General features: G+C 50.5%; 2 long non-coding RNA genes across 20 annotated transcripts; one reads left to right on the top strand and one right to left on the bottom strand.

Moving 5' to 3' along the window:
• The first annotated feature begins 1,047 nt into the window (after nt 1–1,047).
• Nucleotides 1,048–14,982, top strand: LOC136022981 (uncharacterized). 19 transcript variants are annotated; one of them, XR_010616420.1, is made up of 9 exons: nt 1,497–1,643; nt 3,558–3,727; nt 4,063–4,191; nt 6,436–6,618; nt 7,502–9,798; nt 9,881–9,981; nt 10,090–10,221; nt 10,991–12,033; nt 13,927–14,982. It is a non-coding gene; the product is annotated as an uncharacterized LOC136022981 (long non-coding RNA). The 19 variants fall into 19 exon arrangements; XR_010616421.1 differs by having other exon boundaries at nt 3,554–3,727; XR_010616422.1 differs by lacking the exons at nt 1,497–1,643; nt 3,558–3,727 and adding an exon at nt 1,048–1,073.
• On the bottom strand, nt 9,797–12,367 carry LOC136022982 (uncharacterized). Its single transcript, XR_010616432.1, has 2 exons — nt 11,387–12,367; nt 9,797–10,076 (listed from the first exon to the last, which is right to left on the bottom strand). It is a non-coding gene; the product is annotated as an uncharacterized LOC136022982 (long non-coding RNA).
• Nucleotides 14,983–17,463: the final 2,481 nt, after the last annotated feature.

The following is a 17,463-nucleotide window of genomic DNA, read 5'->3' as shown; positions in this document are numbered from 1 at the left end:
TGCCACTTCTAACATCATTTATGCCATTTTTAGCCCTTTGTAACCCTTTTGTGTCCGATTCTATCCTCTTTTAAGCCATTTGGCCCTTTCTAAACCATTTTTCTTCATTTCTAACCAATTTTTTGCCACTTCAAACACATTATTTCCCATTTCTTACCCATTTTAAGCCATTTTTTTTCTGTTTCTAACCCGCTTTCCCCCATTTCTAACCTGTTTTGAGCCATTTATGTCTATTTCTAAACTGGGCACGGGTCGCTGCTGCCATCCTGTGGCCAAAACGCGGTACTGCAGGTGTTGGAGATGGGGGGGCAGGTGAGTGGCTCAGTGCGGCGCTAGCTGCTGCCATCATGTGGCCAAAACGCGGTACTGCAGGTGTTGGAGATGGGGGGGCAAGTGAGTGGCTCAGTGCGGCGCTAGCTGCTGCCATCCTGTGGCCAAAACGCGGTACTGCAGGTGTTTTAGACGGAGGGGGGGGGTGGCCGTGAGTGGCCCCGTTAAGCATCGCCACCCCCAGGCTCCCATTGGCTGAGGCGCCTGTCAGTCACTCTCAGTCCCGCCCCGTTTCCGCTCCGCCCCCCCCCGGTACATTGGACCCCCCCGAATGGAATAAGCCCCCATCACTGCAGCCGCCTGCTGGTGTTATTTGGGATGGAGGGACCCCAAACATTTGGGGGGGGGCTTTGGGGGTTCCCAGACGCTTGGGACCTGTTTTGGGGGGGGGGGGGGAGGTCCAGAATTCGTCCCACTCTGGACCCGAACCCGCGTCTTAGCGGTTGCCACGTGCTTAGAGACGCGCTAAAGGGGGGTATATCCCATAATCCTCCTCACTAAAGGAGGGATATATCCCATGAGCCTTTGCGACATATAGTCCCTTTACCGCAGAGGATCATGGGATATACCCCCTAGTGCGGAGGTTCATGGGATATATTCCCCTAGCGGAGAGGATTATGGGATCTATTCCCCCTTTTAGCGCGGAGCATTATGGGATTTATCCCCCTTCAGCGGGGACTAAAAACGGGAGTGTGGGGGGTGGGTGGTGTTGTTTGGGGTGCGGTGGTTCGAGAGAGGAGCAGGTGAGTAGAGGATTGGGGGGCAATCCTCTGAAGAAAGGGGGTAACAGCTGATTTGGGGCTGATTCCCCCACAAAGACCTTCCCATGAAGGGCTGTGCTTGCGGAGCCGGAGCCGCTGTGGTGGCCCCAAAGTACTCCAACCCCCTTCGTTCTGGGTCTGCAAGGGTTGGGGCGGGGGGGATGCCGGGAGGGGAAATCCCCGCAAAAATCGGTCCAGCGGGGGTATGGGGGAGGCGCCGTGTGGCGCCCGGCGCTCTCGCTGCTGCCACCCTGTGCCCGGAGTTCGGTACTGCAGCCCCGCCTCCGCGAATGAGCCCCCGCGGTCCTCCCCGCTGCTGCCCCCGGAAGTGGCCGGGGTCACGTGGTGGCTGCTGGCTTCCGGTGAACAATGGCTGCGGGGGACCCGCGTTGGGGTGCGGGTGGGCTCGAGGGGTGCTCGTGGCCGCAGCCCGGCGTTCGCGCGCCGGCCCCGGTCCCTCCGCGCGTCGTTTCGGTGTCGCAGGCGCAGCTGCCGGGAGCAGCATGGCGGCGGGCAGGGCCCGGGTCCGGGTCCCGGCAGCGGCGGCAGCAGGTGAGATCCGAGCCCACTGGGAGGCCGGGGTTATCGGGGAGGCGGGCCCGCTCGGGCGGGCGCAGAGGGGCGTCTCCTGCCCTCTGGCCGCCCGGCGCGGAAAGCTTCACAGCGCCCAGTGCGGCAGGGTTGCGGCTGCTGGGGATGAGCCGGGTGAGGAGCCCCTGGCGCGCTTGATTCTGCCTTCGTCTCCGTTGATGAATCGCAGGCGCCTCGGAGGCTCCTGACCGGCATCCTGCGCCCTGCCGCTGTGCTTGTCTCTCCCCTTTTGCCCTGGTTTCAGCTGCAGCAGAGTTAATTCTCTTCCTAGGATCTGGTGCAGGGCTGAGTTTTGCCTTTCCTCCGAGAATAACGCTGGTAACGCACTGACGTTTCAGTGGTTGCTCGGTTCCTCGTGCTCTGCCAGTGAGGAGGGGCACAAGAAGCCGGGAGGGAGCAGAGGCAGGACGCCGGACCTGGGCTAGCCAAAGGCGCATTCCATACGTACCGCAGCACGTCGTGCTCGGTACTGGGGGGAAGTAAATAAACGGGGGGGAGGGGGGTGGGTTACCCGGAGGGCCCTTAATTCACACCGTACCTTCATTGGTAGGGAAAGGGGGGAAGATGGAAATAGCCATTTAGAAAGTAGCCAAGGAATCCCCTGTTTATTTCCTCGGATCTAAGCTTGCAGTTAGTTTGGAAATGAGGCTGTTCACTGTAGCATTAAGATGCTGAAAGATCTGGAGACTGAAATTCTCTCTCCATGGAACGAGTGAGGTCTGCAGCAGCAGCAGCAGCAGCAGCAGCAGCAGGGGCAGGGCTCATTGTGCTCCTTTTGTTCTACAAATAGACTGTGTTGTGCCCTGGGGGACCCCAGCCAGCTCATCACAGCCTTTCTGTTGACTTCAGTTGCTGCTGCTGCTCTTCTGGTTTCCCCCGCTTTGGACACCAGCCTTGCTGCAGTAAAGTCATCAGGTTTCTTCATAAATGCTTAGTATTCCAGATGCAGAGACAGCGTTGTGAGGGAGCCGATCCCGATCTCAGTCTGTGTTGCAGGGTGCTTGTAGCAGGAGACGCATCGAGCTACCAGACTGGGTGGCTTTAGGGCTTCTCTGTTTATGCTGAATGATTTAAAGTCTCAACCTGTTGAGAACAGGCAGAATCTTTATGTGCTCTGCTGCTGATTTGCCCTGGTCGTCGATCTGAAGGCCTTAGATGTGGGAGCAGTTGGTCTAAGGGTTGCTCACGGAATTTTCTTCCATCTAAAAATTATGCCGTCTGAAGATGAAACGGAGTTTGTCTCGTTAAAGCTTTACAAACGCCCTTTGAATCCTAGTGCTTTTAATGTATGAGACAGCTGTGGATGGCCCAGTGCGCAGCCTGTGCATCCAGCACCCTACAGGACAGAGTATGTCTGACCTGGCTGGTCGCTGCGTGCGGCTGAAAATGAGCGTAGTGTCACAGGAGGTTACTTGAGGATGAATTGAAAATGTTCCAGGACTTGTTTCTGGGAAAGTCTCTTGTTTCTAGACTGTCCTGGTGCTCTGTGGACAGGCTTCTGGCCATGCGTTGCCTGTGCAGGTGTCCAGCAGGCCCCTTCCTTTTCTTTCTTTACTTATGTCCTTTTAGGTTTCGATTTCAGAACTCTCTGGCAGACATTTGGTACCCCAGCTTACTGTTTAACTGCAACAGCAGTTTGCAGTGGCTTAATTTCATAGGTTGTATAAAGATAGCATTCTTTTTAACTGCAGAGCGTGTCTGTCTGTCCTGGGTTCAGCAGTAGCAGTCATTTTTTGCTGCTGCTTAGTAGCTGGTGCAGCGCTGTGTTTTTGACTTTTGGCCTGGGCACAGCACTGATAACCCCGATGTCTTTAGTTACGGCTCAGATGTTTAGTCTGAGCAAGGACTTTCTGAGCCTCATGCTTTGCCAGGGAGGAGGGGAAGCCAGGAGGAAGCAGAGACAGGACACCTGACCCAAACCAACCAAAGAAGTATTCCATACCACAGCAAGTCATGCCCAGGATGTACCTGAGAGTTACCCAGAAGGGCTAGTTCACTGTGTGGTTGGACAAGGTATCGATAGGTGTTTGGTCAGGCTGGATGAGGTGAGTTTTCGATTGGCGAGTGGTGAGGTGTTGTATGCTCTTCCCTTGTTATTTCCTTTATCATTATTGTTGGTGGTAGCAGTAATGATCTGTGTTATACCTTAGTTACTAAACTGTTCTTATCTCAACCCGTGAGAGTTATATTCTTTCGATTCTCCTTCCCGTCCCTCTGGGAGCAGGGGGAAGAAAAGGGAGGAAGTGAGAGAGAGACTGCATGGCTGATTTATGGCTGACTGGGTTTAAACCACGACACTGTCGCCCAAAGATGGCGTTGTCTTTAAGCACAGAGTGTGCATGTTGAAGTTATGGTATTTCAAACCCTTCTTTTCTTGCAGCTTTGTGTCTCAGAGAGCCCAGGCAGGTTTGTGACCTACGCTGACGTTCAGGCTTCCTACAGATACAAACCCAATCAGTGGAGTTACTTCAAGCAGTTCTGCAAGCCTTACGTTAACAGTCCTCACAAGGTCCGTACGTATCAGGAGGTGATGGAGTACTTCCGTGTGGTTGTGGTACTGTGGCAAGTATCCTTTAGTACTTAAGTACTCCACAGTGGTAGAGCAGAGCGTGTCAAACCAGTTCTTAAAGCTCCTGAGTTATGTGCTTAATGAGTTATGTGCTGAGTTACGTATTGCTTAATTTTGGGCACTGAAAGTAAGTGATTACATCAATTAGATGCTGTAGCTGGAATAGCTAGTGCCTAGGTTTAAACATGGTTAAGTGAGAAGGGCTTAAATGGCAGCGAAATTTAGTAAGAATCCATCTGTGCTGGTACTTGGCACCAGATGTAGCAACCTGAACTATCTAATCACAGTGTGCTTAGTCTGCATTCACTTGCACTGATCTTGCTTTTCTATAGATGTGATGTTATAGCTGACTAGTCTTGCAGTAATGCGTTTTTGGGTTTCGCTTACTTGACGTGCTGAGGGCAAAACACTTCACTTGTCAAGGTTTAGAACAACCCCAGCCTTGTCTTTGCACTCTTCAGAAACACTTGATCTTGATTGTTTTTTAACAGGCATGTGGCATTGTTACAACCATATTAAAGGAATACCCAGATCTGACCTCACTGTTTCTCGTACTGGATTCCAGAGAGACTTCAGGGTGTACCTGCAGCTCAGGCAAACATGGTTAGCGTTTAGTGAGTGCCCTTTAAACTTGGTATCCGTTAATAGATATTCAGGAGATTCAGTCACGATCTTGTTACAGTTTCTGCCTTGGTAAATCTTCTCTGCATATGGCAGTCATAGAAGTAGGCAAAATTCTCTTTATACTTTTTCTGCAAGGCTACTAGTGTGTGTGTAAGGGGACATAATGCAGTCGCAGTAGTGATGAGAGTGAAAAACGCTTGTGTTCCTGGAAATCTACTTGCTCTGTGTTCAGCCTTCACAATGGGGAAGCAGAAGGTGATAACTAAGTCCTGATGAAGATAAGGAGAGGCATTTTTCTCTCTGTCTGTGTATGCCCCCTCCTTGAGGGCCCCAGAACTGAGACGAAAAACTCTGTGCATCTTTTGTAGACCTGTTTACATTCAGGTCACTGAATTTTCTTGAATGCTGACCTGAGGCTGTGGAATGAGCCACGACAAATGTCATCACTTGTGGTTTTCACAAGAGCTTCACTGCTTTCTCTTAAAAGGGCAGCATATTTAAAACAATCCCACTGGCACAAGACAGCCTGCAGTGTGTCATCTCTGACTATCTGGGTCTGGATTCTGAGACTGTGTCAGATCTGTGGTACCTGAAGCTAATTCCCCTGTCCCTGTGCAAACCTCCAGACACCCCACAGCTGAGGGAAACTGTCCCTTTGTCTACCACTGCCTCCCCAAAACTTCTTGGTTTCAGCTGGAGGAGCTGGAGCTGGAGGGCCTGCTGTCTCTAACCGTCCACCACTGCCGGGCTGGTTTAAATGTTGTCTAACCTCTGAGGCACCCGGAATTAATGAGTGTGTCTCAGGGTCAGAGGAGGTGTGCTTCAGGCATTTAAGGCTCTGCCTTCTGGAGGTGGACTCCAGAGAATTCTTTTACTTCCTATTGCAGCGGTAGGATTTGAACTGACACCAATAGAAATCAGACAGAAGCTGACTCTTTAAACAAGATCTGGGTTATGAATCAAACGCTGTGCACAACTAAGAGAGGAAATGTTCTGGGACACTGTGCTCTCAGCTCTTCAACCTTAGAGCAAGTTTGTGTGATTCTAGCAGCACAAGTGGAAGGTGAAAATAGATGCAGAAACTTCAGTCAGCTTCAGTGTAATCATCAAGTCATTTCTGTACTGTTTTACTTAATAAATATAACACATACACTTACTAGACTAGGATTTGTTGGTGGAAAAGTGCTCATTTTTTGCCTTTGAGCACTTAGTTTGTTCATTTTTTGTCGTTTCCCCTCATATCCTTCTGCTGATTGTGTTGGCTTTTTTATACAAGAAAAATACTCTCAAATATACTGTGTTCATTTAAGGGGGGGGGGGGGGGGCGGGGGGCAGGATTGAAAGCAGATTACTCCCTGCCTAACTGAGGTCAGGTTTGTTCCCTGATCTCAGCAGTGGCTACAGCTGGTTGAAAGTCAGGAGTTCTCCCATAAATCATTGCTCTCTATAAAAGGAAACCCGGCAACAGAAAGTAGCAAGAAAATGTGTTGGGGGGAGCAAAAAAAGGGTTTGAAAAATTATGTTATTTTCTTCAGATGCTTTTTTTGCTGTTATCTGTAGGCAAGAGTAAGCTTCCCTGAAGCAGTCCTTTCTGGGTTATTGTCTGGAAGTCGAGGTAGGGGAGGTTGTATCTTATTTCATGTTAAATATTTCAGGGCCTGGCTAAAGAGCGTTCTGAATTCCACTGCTAATTCTGAAATTACGAAATATCCATTCCCCTGGAGCTTTGTCTAGCGAAAGGAGGTAGGTCATTGTACCTAACGTTGTATCGTAGAATCATAGAGAAGCATTTGGCTAACCAATGTCTCAATGTATTTTAAAACATTATTCTGCCAAAATCAGAAGTGCTGTATAAAGAAAAGGGTAGAGATATTATCCAGCTGCAGTTGACGTAGGTGACAGACCTGGAGGTTACTGCTCATTGTTGACTGTTCTAGTTGGTTATTTTATCTATCATGGAAAATAATCTAGTAAACCTATACAAGCAGGATACCTGCTTAACAGTAAAAGTAATGATGTATTTTTACTATTAAAAGAGAATCACTTAAGACAAACACTGTGAGATTCTGCTCTGTCACACTGAAATTTAATGAGGAGAGCTTGCCCCGGTGTGCTCATTTGTGCATTGCAAGAAAATTAACAGTGGTCAGAGCACTAGTTTTTTAAGTATTACTTAAAGAGCCTCCCTTGCAAGTGTTGTCCCTTCATCTGGTGTTTCTAGCATTTGAGCAGCACCTTCAATACAGCCTCAGGCCTAGACAACATGAGGGAGTGTTGAGAGGCACAAGAGCCCCTAGGCAAATGTGGGTGGGAGCCAGGTTTAGAGCTGGGGTGACTGTGCAGAGAAAGGTGCAGCAGCAGAGGCTGCATTGGTGCTGGCAGCATGTGAATCCACGCATTAACCCAGCTTGCTGCAGTGGTTTTGGCTGAGGAGAGCAGCCAGGGTAAAATGCTACCTTCACAGTCTTTATCTGCAGTAACTCCAATGTTCTGGTATCTCAGCCTGTATAGCCCAAATGATTGACAGTAACAGGAAAGTGCAGTTTCTGTGAAGCTCTTCTCGAGGTCCAGCAGCTTGCCAGGCCTTCCCAAAACTACTTGATTTTTTTTTTTTTCCTGTGTGCAGGATGTTTCTCATCACAGCCCAGAGCTTTTCCAGGAGTCAAACACATCAGTTTCCCTCTCTTCCCCCAACAAAGGGGAAGTTTGTGGCCGGTTGTGATGATAGCACATGGAGAGGTGTTTCCCTGAAACAGGATGAAATGGCTGCATCCTTCCAGGAGGCTGTCTCCAAAAGGAGAATTGCCCTGTGCGCTGGAGAGCTGCCCCTACAGTGAGTGCCCATCCCCAGAGAGGGATGGGGAGCGGGGGACTTGACACCTGCCTGCCTATCACCAGGGATGGAAAAATGTCGTGGTATGGTTTGGGTTGGAAGGGACCTTAAAGCTCATCCAGTTCCAACCCCCTGCCTTGGGCAGGGACACCTTCCACTAGAGCAGGTTGCTCCAAGCCCCTCTGTCCAACCTGGCCTTGAACACTGCCAGGGATGGGGCAGCCACAGCTTCTCTGGGTGCCAGTGCTTCAGCACCCTCCCAGGGAAGAATTTCTTCCTAATGTCTAATCTCAGTGTCCCCTTGGCCGGTTTAAAGCCAATTCCCCTTGTCCTGTCCCTGCAGGTCCTTGTCCCAAGCCCCACTCCAGGTTTCTTGTAGCCCTTTAGGCACTGGAGCTGCTCTAAGGTCTCCCCTTAAGGAGCCTTCTCTTCTCCAGGCTGACCCAATCCAGCTTTCTCAGCCTGGCTCCAGAGCAGAGCTGCTCCAGCCCTTGCAGCCTCGCCATGACTGTGAGAATTGTTCTTATGAGCCCTCTGCAGCTGAATGGGAATTCCACGGAAAAAAAGATATTTCTTGTTTAAATAACTCCCTGCTTCCTATCCCGCCCCCATGGAAGTGACCAGAGTAAGAACATGAATACTAGTTATTTCAGTGGAGCTGAAGGCATTTCAAAAGTACCGGAACTGACACCCGTGGTTAGTTTGCCTCGCTTGTGTTTCTTTCCTCCTTCCCTTTCATTTAACCCTAGTTTGTGTTTCCTTCCTCCTCCATCCCCCTTGTGCGGCTTTGAGTTGAGCTGAGGTCTGGTTTCACTCTAGTGGTTGGGCACTTTCTGTGCAGCCCTGAAGTCGAGCAGAGCTGGGGCCTTTTGAGGTTCCAGAGCTGTCTCAACAACAGGGGAAAATGCTTGTGCCTCTGTTTTGGGCCAGCCTCGGATCCTGCAGTTAGGAGTTATGTGAGCTGTTACAGCCAGGTGATAATGGCAAAGGGATGCCTAAACCCAGCTCTTATCCCTTCCCCTTATAGTGGTGCTCAGGAGAAGGCAGCCAGCCAGCATCCTTGCTGCTCAGAATGCTTTTGGAGATGTGCCTCAAAAGGGCAGCTGTCCTCTTCTTCATTCCTGAGCTGTCTCTGCCTCATTTCTCATTAGTGATCAGAGCAATCTTGTAGCTGCTACTGAATGATGTCCTTGGTGGTAGCATTTAGCGGTCTGCAGCAAGAACCAGAGGCAGGGGTCTGCACGCTGCCTTTCAAGGGTTGTGAAAGCTGGTTTGCGTCTCAGAAGCGTTACAGCTTCTGCCACAGTTCCAGGCTCACCAGTGCCGTGGCAGGAAGTGTGATCAGCAACCATGTGAAATAAAGAGGTGAGGTGTGGCCGGTTCTAGTGAGTGATTTGATTACCCTGGCTCTAAGGTCAGTATTGCTGTTTGCCCTCCTGTTTTGGAGGAGTTAATGCAGGAGTATATTCCAGGTGCAGTCGTTCATGGACAGAAAAGACCTGGGAGGTCTGAGATGTCTTAGGTTTTTCCCTGCAAGGGAAACATGGCTCCATGGGTGCAGGTTCCTGGGGCTCGAAAGCATCCTGAGCAAGCAAACCATAGGACAGTGCTGCAGCATCAATGTGCATCTGCAGCTCTTGGCTAGCTTTGAAAACAATGCTGCTGCAGGAATCACGCCAGGAGACCTCTTCGGAGGTGAGGGAATGTGCTACAGCCAACACCTGCAGCAGCTCTGTGATTTGGACACAAAGAGGAAGTTAAGAGCCCAGAAGATAACAAGAATCGACCGCAACAGGCAGCAGGGAGAACTAGCAAAGGCTGGAACAAGCCTTAAGTGTACAAAACATGTCTAATGGGGCCAGTATGAAAATGAGCCTTTGAAAGTACACCAGCTCCAGCCCTCTCTGTTTCTCCCCCACAGCTGGGGAGAGGCAGTGCCTTGCAGAGCTCAAATAACCAGGTCAGCAAATAGCCAGGAGAAATTATGTGCTCACTTGCTGCCCTTGGAAAGAGTAAATGTTCCTGCTCACCAGCTGTGGTGTGTTGTGCAGGCACCATGAGCCCTTCTAAGCAGTGCTCCCAAACAAATGGTATCTCAACAGCAGGTTTTATTTGCCATCCTAGGAGGCCTATCCAGGAGGCCACAGACACAAACGCATTACTGTTTTTCAGTATTTCAGAGTAGACGACTTCAGTGGAGCTCATTGGAAGTCGGGCAGGGTGCCCCATGTCAACAGGCAGAAACCAGGAACGTGACAGGGGTTGCAGAACAAGTAAGTAGTTTGCTTTCTGGGTTAACGGTAGGAGAACGGGTTGATACGGCTCAAGCTTCATCTCTCTTCAAAGTAGGGAACATTTTCATGGTAATCTGTTTGGAACAGGCATTCATTATAACCAGTGAGATGCAGAAGCCCAGAAGGGGATCCTGCAGGAGAGAGCGTTTTTGAAGGCCCTCTGTGCTGTTTCTGAAAGCAGAAGGTGTCTTCCTTGCTGAACACCTCTCGCCTGGACACGTAAGTGATGCCCGTCGTGAGCGTTGACAGCACACCGTAAAGGCGAACGGGCTAACGGGGACCCTAAGCCTTTTGCTTTCCAGGGGTAGTTAATAGCAGTGTACTTGCTGACAGCTGCAAGGGCGACAAGGCTCACGCAGCCGCCTGAAGCAGCGGGCGATTTTTCAGTTCAGGCACAGTTTGTGTCTGGTTTCTTTCGCTCTCTTTGAAAACGTACTTTAAAAGGCAGAATGAGGACCTTCATTCACTGTGAGGGAAGGGACCTGGACTGAGCAGAGGGAGGAGAAGAAGAAGAAAACAGGGCGGGAAGCATGGTGTACAGCGTGGCATTTTCTGCATCAGCTGCCCTCAAACCTGCCACATGTGTGGCAACAGCCGTGGTTTTCCCTCTCAAAGGGATGGGTAGCTGTCAGCAAAGATGTAGTATGTATGCTGCACAGGTAGGAGACTAGACTTGGGCAGGGCAGTACTTCCCGGGGGTGTTAATGCAACCGTGGGCGCTGCTGGCCAGGCCCTGGGCAGCGAGCTGACCTGGCAGGGAAGCACAGCCAGAAAGAGTGAGCGGACACACTGCCTCTGGGGACGAAGAGCTCTGGGTGAGGGCCGCAGCGCTTAGGTGAGGGCCTTTTCCTCGCTGATTCCAAACAGCATAAAGAAATCTGGAAGCTGCCTGCTCTGCCCTTGCTGCTGTTGTTCACAGCTCTCAAATACAGTGACCTAAGGCACAGCACTTTGTTCTTTTCTTTTCTTGAAACCTGTGTTCTTTCAGGCTCACCTGTCACCGCATCCCTTGAGAGCGGTAATGTCACCACCCTAACCACGGAACTGCTTCGGGAGACCCTGGGAGTGGATGCAAGGGCTCATTTGGTCAGAAAAGGGGTGTTTTTTGAGTCACTTGTTTCCCGTGTTAGAACGGGTTTAGCTTCCGATTCCCAGCTACTGTTAGGAAATAACGCGCTGTGATCTTGCAGGTAAAGTGCCCAGAGAATACGCTGGAGTAAGCACAGAAACTGCAAGAGATGACGACCTCCTGCATGGATGTCTGCATCGCAGGGGCTGCGCTGCCACGCAGAAACCAGGTACCTGATGGCTCCCTCCCGCCCCAGCAGGACCCTGAGCAGCAGTTCACAGAGAGCAAGAGAGAATGAACCCCAAGTGGTATTACCTGTAGGTTTAGGGCCACAGAGTCGGCAGCAGGTGTCAGCAGAGGCAGGATGTGTGGGGGCCATGCAGCCCGGCATCCCGGCCGGGAGGAGCAGGGCCAGCCTGTGGGGCTGCAGGATGGGCACAGGCTACGTGTACAGGGCTGGTGCCCAGCGCCACCAGCTCGCTGGTACTTAAGGGTTTCTCTGGCACCTCCTCCTCCTGCGTAGCAGATTTTATCCCCGTTTGGTCTTCAGTGTCGATCTGCCGGCTAAATAAATGGCGGCAGAACTTTCCACTCGGCACTTCCCAAACCGGTGTTTGGTGGCGAGCAGTGGTGCTCAGCAGCTGTGCTGAAACCTAAGCTAAGCGAGGTGGAAGATGTGATAGCTGGTATTAGACGCACCAGCCTGTCAGCCTCGTCAGTGTTGGTGCTGTGGTGGACTCACGTCAGCGGTTTCTTGAGCTGAAGAAAAACCCGGTTCTTGTTGTTCGGTAAATAAAAGAACCCTTCTGTTTCAGAGCAGCGTGCTCTCGCGTGGACACTGTGCGTGCCGGAACAGACCCTTTCGGGAGCTCCAGAAGATTTTTTTACCTCTTTCTTTCAGCTGCAAGACCAGAAAGAAAAGAGAAGTTTCTGCTAATGGGAAGCAACAGAGGAGAGCGGAGGTATGTCTGGTAATTGTAGCAGATGCTCCTCGGACGTTGCCAAGAGAGGAAATGCATTTACCCTCTGCTTTCACCAATTGGTCTGTGGTTTGCCTGTAGTTATCCTCCCCGCTTCTGCATTTTACAGAATCCTGGAATGGTTCATGTTGGAAGGGACCTTAAAGCTCATCCAGTTCCAACCCCTGCCCACGGGCGGGCAGGGACACCTCACACTAGAGCAGCTTGCTCCAAGCCCCTGTGTCCTACCTGGCCTAGAACACTGCCGGGGACGGGGCAGCCACAGCTTCTCTGGGCACCCCGTGCCAGCGCCTCAGCACCCTCACAGGGAAGAGCTTCTGCCTGAGAGCCCGTCTCAGTCTCCCCTCGGGCAGGTTCAAGCCATTCCCCCTTGGCCTGTCCCTACACGCCCTTGTCCAAAGCCCCTCTCCAGGTTTCTTGTGGCCCCTGTAGGCACTGGAGCTGCTCTAAGGTTTCCCCCCCTTAAGGAACCTGTTATTCTCCAGGCCGAACAAGCCCATCTCTCTCAGCCTGGCTGCGGAGCAGAGGTGCTCCAGGCCTCTCAGCATCTCCATGGTTTCCTCTGGCTCACTTGCGCGGCTCCACGTCCCTCTGGAGTTGGGGCCCAAGATCTGGATGCAGGACTTTGTTTCCTCTTACATTGGCACAAATGCAGAGTGTCCCTTCAACAGCTGGACAGATCTAGATCCTCCTATAGGAACACCTGGGGCCGGTAAATCGGGGCAAAACCACGTCCTCTGCTTGAACAAGGAGGGAATTATTTTGTTCAACTTGCTTGCGTGCTTAATTCAAGAAGTTTTTTTCCCTTCCAGTCAAGTACATTCATGTAATTGAAAGCATTGTCACAGGAAATCTCAGCTTGATTTGCTCTCCTGATTTGAGACCATTGCATTGCTTTTTGCCTAAGCAGCAATCGGTTTGCTTGCAGGCTGTTTTGCAGCAGCTCTGCGGGGAATTACCACTGTTTTTCTCATCATCCTGTTGGATGTTGTAACAATGCAGCTCCCCAGTTTCCTCTTGACGTTCGGGTACTGCCAGCAGAGTTTACAGCTCTTGGTATTGTCTTTGTTGAATTAGTACCCATGCAGTCTTTCCAACCCGATGGGAGTCCACCAGAGTACTCCCAGTGTGCTGTCCTTGTTTACGGTGTCTTCCGTCTAGGTGATGTGCGCGACAGCTTGACAAAGCGTTGCTATCCTGACCCGCTTGTGTGGGCGGAGACTCGTGGGGCAGTTTCAGGGCTCAGAGTTGATTTTCCTGAGGGGGATCCCAGCTCTGCAGCAGAGGAGCTGCACTGCTGAGGGGAAGGCAAGGGCCCGAGGGAGGGAGAGCGAGCCGGGCACTGCAGGTCAGTCCCATTATTTTTCTGTAATGAGGGTGGTAAAGCACTGGCACAGGTTGCCCGGAGAGGTGGTGGATGCACCATCCCTGGAGACATCCGAGGCCAGGCTGGATGTGGTTCTGAGCCCCCCGATGTAGTTGGAGATGTCCCTGCTCGTTGCAGGGGAGGGGTTGGACGAGGTGACCTTTAAAGGTTCCTTCCAGCCAAAACCGTTCTGTGATCCTATGGTTAGAACCCCAGGGCATGCAGGTGTTTCCCTGCAGCTGCTGAGGGTCTCTTTAAAACCCCAAAGCCACAGCTACCCTTCTTTCTTACGGAGGGGCTTCTCCTCCTCACGCTCTTTGGCGTGTCTGGTGCGATTGCGCCCTTGCTGAAGCTCGTCTTTGGTACCTTGAGCTAAAGTGCTTTGCTGGCATGACGTTCGGTTCATCTGGAGGAACATAGTGTAATGCAGCCAGGGAGGGGAAACGGGCTTGTTTGAAATACTGAGGTCTGCTCAGCGTGTGGTTCTCATTAAATGTTTGCTACCACAGGTACCGGTACCAGCGGGAGTAACACCCAGCTCTGGGCAAATTCGCTTGCATTTCAGCCTATTTGAACTGGTCACTTACCAGCATAGCGAGTGTCACGTCCTGAAAGCAAGGCTCCTCCGGTGCAGCTGATGGACCCCTGAGCCCAGCAGGAGGCCTGAGGCTGCTTTGCCATCTGCCTATAGGAACAATGGCACTTGAACCGCAGCAGGGTGTAGAGCTTTCGTGTGCGTAGCCCCAAATGTATCTACCTTTCCTAGCCTGCCAGGCACGCAGCATCAGTGCGGGTTTCTAGTTCCCTGAAGGGTATTATCTGCCAAACATTTTACAGTGACAGGACTTCCGCTGTACCACAGCTGACGGGGGGCTCACAGACCAGAGCACACGCAGCCTAGTCCACAGATTCGCTTTCCCGGCAGCCCCGGGCACCACTCGCAGGGACAGAGATGTGTATTTAGCCCCCGATTTCAAGGAGGTGCCGTAACAGCGCGGTGCCTGCAGGCAGACAGCACATTTCCAAGGGACCCCTCTCTACTGCTGCCTTTGCCGCAGCCTGGTGATCACAGAGCCCCGCAGGTGATGCGGGCTGCCCGGTGCGCGGTGTGCTCACGAACCCAGCCGTATAGGGACAGGGTCCTCGGGTGCCGCAGTGAAGCACGGCAAAGTGGCACGGGAGGAAGAGGTAAGGCCACTGGGGATGTGAATGGAAAACTCTTGTTACTGCTACTCGGTGCACACGCAGCAAGCGCTCTGCCTCTGCGTTCCGTGCACGCAGCAGCGTCCCCTCCTGTTCGGGGGCTGGTGCCAGAGCTTATCTGCTCCGTTGGTGGCATTCGTGTTGCCGCGCAGCTAGACATTGATGGGTGGCTATAACAGGTCGCTGCTCAGCTGCTCGCCTTAGAGAAAGGATTCCCTTTGTGCAGCTGCCTCTCACAGCTGGATGACTGCTGCAAAGGTTTGGAGCTCCACGACAGACAAGACTATTTATATTTAAAGATTCCTGCTTTTAATGAAGTCAGATAGTTGTCCTGAAAAAATAAAGACCTTACCAAGCCAGGAGCACATTGCTTTTGTCTTCTCTAATACTCTCTTACAGTCTCTTCCCTTCCCGTCTGTCTTCCCTTCCCTTCCCGTCTCTTGTACTCTTTTCTCTCCTGTTCTCCTCTATTCTCTTAGTCTCTTCCATTTTCTTATAGTCTCTTCCCTTCCCTTCTGGTTCTGTTTTCTCAGATTCTTTTATATTCTCTTTCCATCCATTCTCCTAGTCTTTTCTAATCTCTATCCTCTTCTTCTCCCTTCTCTTGTATCCTTTCGCATTTTCTTCTATTCCCTTCTCTTTACTCTCTTCTCTTGTCCTGTATTCTCTTAGTCTCTTCCTCTCCCTTATATTCTCTTCTCTTTTATTCCCTTCTCTTTTCTTTTAAATTCTCTCCTCTTACGTTCTCTTCCCTTATCTTAGATTCTCTTATAGTCTCTTCTCAGATATTCCTTTCTCTTCTATTCCCTTCTCTTTTGCTCTCTTAAGAGTCTCTTCCCTCTTTTATATTCTCTTCCCTTTTTTTGTAGTCCTACGTTTTCTTATTTTCTCCTCTATTGTCTTACAGTGTATAGTGTTTTCACTTATTCCTGTCTCTCTTCTGTATTTGCTTACATATTGTTCTCTTAGATTCCCTTCTGTTTTATTTGCTGGTATACTCTTACAGTCTCTTCATTTCCTTTTCTTAGCTTCTCTAAATTTCTCTTCCCTTTTCCTGTGTGCTCTTCAATTTTTCTCTCTTGGCTTCTCTTAGATTCTCTACTCTACTCTTGTAATCTTAGATTCTCTTCTCTTCAATGATACTCTCTCCCCCTGTATTCTCTTCTGAGATGCTCTTCAGCTCTCTAATCTTAGATTCTGTTAGATCTCTTACGTTCCCTGGTATTCTTTTCCCCGGATGCTCTTCTCTAGTAATCTCTTAGGTCCTCTTCCCTTCTATTCTCTTCCCCGTATTCAACTGTGTTCTTACCTTCTCTTCCATTAGATTGTCTCAGAACCTCTGCTCTTGTTTTCACTCTCATTCCGAAGGAGGGAGGGAGGGAGGGAGGGAAAAAAGGAAGGAGGGAAGCAAGGAGAGAGGGAAGGAGGGAGAGGAAAGAAGGAGGGAGGGAAAGATGGAGCCATTTACGGCCATTTCTATCCCATTTTTGCCCTGTTCTCACCAGTTTAAGCCATTTTTTGGCTATTTCTCACCCATCTTAAACTTTTTTTTTCCCATTTCTAAACCATTTTTGGCCATCTCTAACCCAAATTTGGCCACTTCTAACACATTTTATGCCATTTTTTGCCACTTCTAACCGATTTCTGACCATTTCTAACCCGTTTTGAGCCATTTTTTGTAATTTCTAACCCATTTTAAGACATTTTGGCTTTTTTTTTTTAACACATTTTTCCCATTTCTAGCCTATTTTAATGTTGGTTGGGGGGGGGTGTTCGTATTTCTGAAGTGGTTTTGGCCATTTCCAACCCATTTTTGCCAAATTCTGACCCATTTTAACGCTTTTATGCCCACTTCTAAGCCGTTTTGAGCTTTTATTTGCAATTTCTAAACTGTTTTCACCGTTTCTAACCCAGTTTTGGCCACTTCTAACCTGTTTAATGCCATTTTTTTCAATTTCTGCCTCTTTTTGGCCCGTTTCTGACTCTGTTTAAACCACTTTTTTCTTTTTCTAATGCATTTTTGCCCATTTGTCACCAGTTTTAAGCCAGTTTTGACCATTTCTTACCCATTTCTTGCCACTTCTAACATCATTTATGCCATTTTTAGCCCTTTGTAACCCTTTTGTGTCCGATTCTATCCTCTTTTAAGCCATTTGGCCCTTTCTAAACCATTTTTCTTCATTTCTAACCAATTTTTTGCCACTTCAAACACATTATTTCCCATTTCTTACCCATTTTAAGCCATTTTTTTTCTGTTTCTAACCCGCTTTCCCCCATTTCTAACCTGTTTTGAGCCATTTATGTCTATTTCTAAACTGGGCACGGGTCGCTGCTGCCATCCTGTGGCCAAAACGCGGTACTGCAGGTGTTGGAGATGGGGGGGCAGGTGAGTGGCTCAGTGCGGCGCTAGCTGCTGCCATCCTGTGGCCAAAACGCGGTACTGCAGGTGTTTTAGACGGAGGGGGGGGGTGGCCGTGAGTGGCCCCGTTAAGCATCGCCACCCCCAGGCTCCCATGGGCTGAGGCGCCTGTCAGTCACTTTCAGTCCCGCCCCGTTTCCGCTCCGCCCCCCCCCGGTACATTGGACCCCCCCGAATGGAATAAACCCCCATCACTGCAGCCGCCTGCTGGTGTTATTTGGGATGGAGGGACCCCAAACATTTGTGGGGGGGCTTTGGGGGTTCCCAAACGCTTGGGACCTGTTTTGGGGGGGGGGGGGGGGAGGTCCAGAATTCGTCCCACTCTGGACCCGAACCCGCGCCTTAGCGGTTGCCACGTGCTTAGAGACGCGCTAAAGGGGGGGTATATCCCATAATCCTCCTCACTAAAGGAGGGATATATCCC

The sequence above is a fragment of the Lathamus discolor genome, chromosome 17, assembly GCF_037157495.1.
Source record: "Lathamus discolor isolate bLatDis1 chromosome 17, bLatDis1.hap1, whole genome shotgun sequence".
NCBI classification, from domain to species: Eukaryota; Metazoa; Chordata; class Aves; order Psittaciformes; family Psittacidae; genus Lathamus; species Lathamus discolor.
The sequence above is the reverse complement of the archived record's forward strand: the minus strand, read 5'-3'. Positions and strand labels throughout refer to the sequence as shown.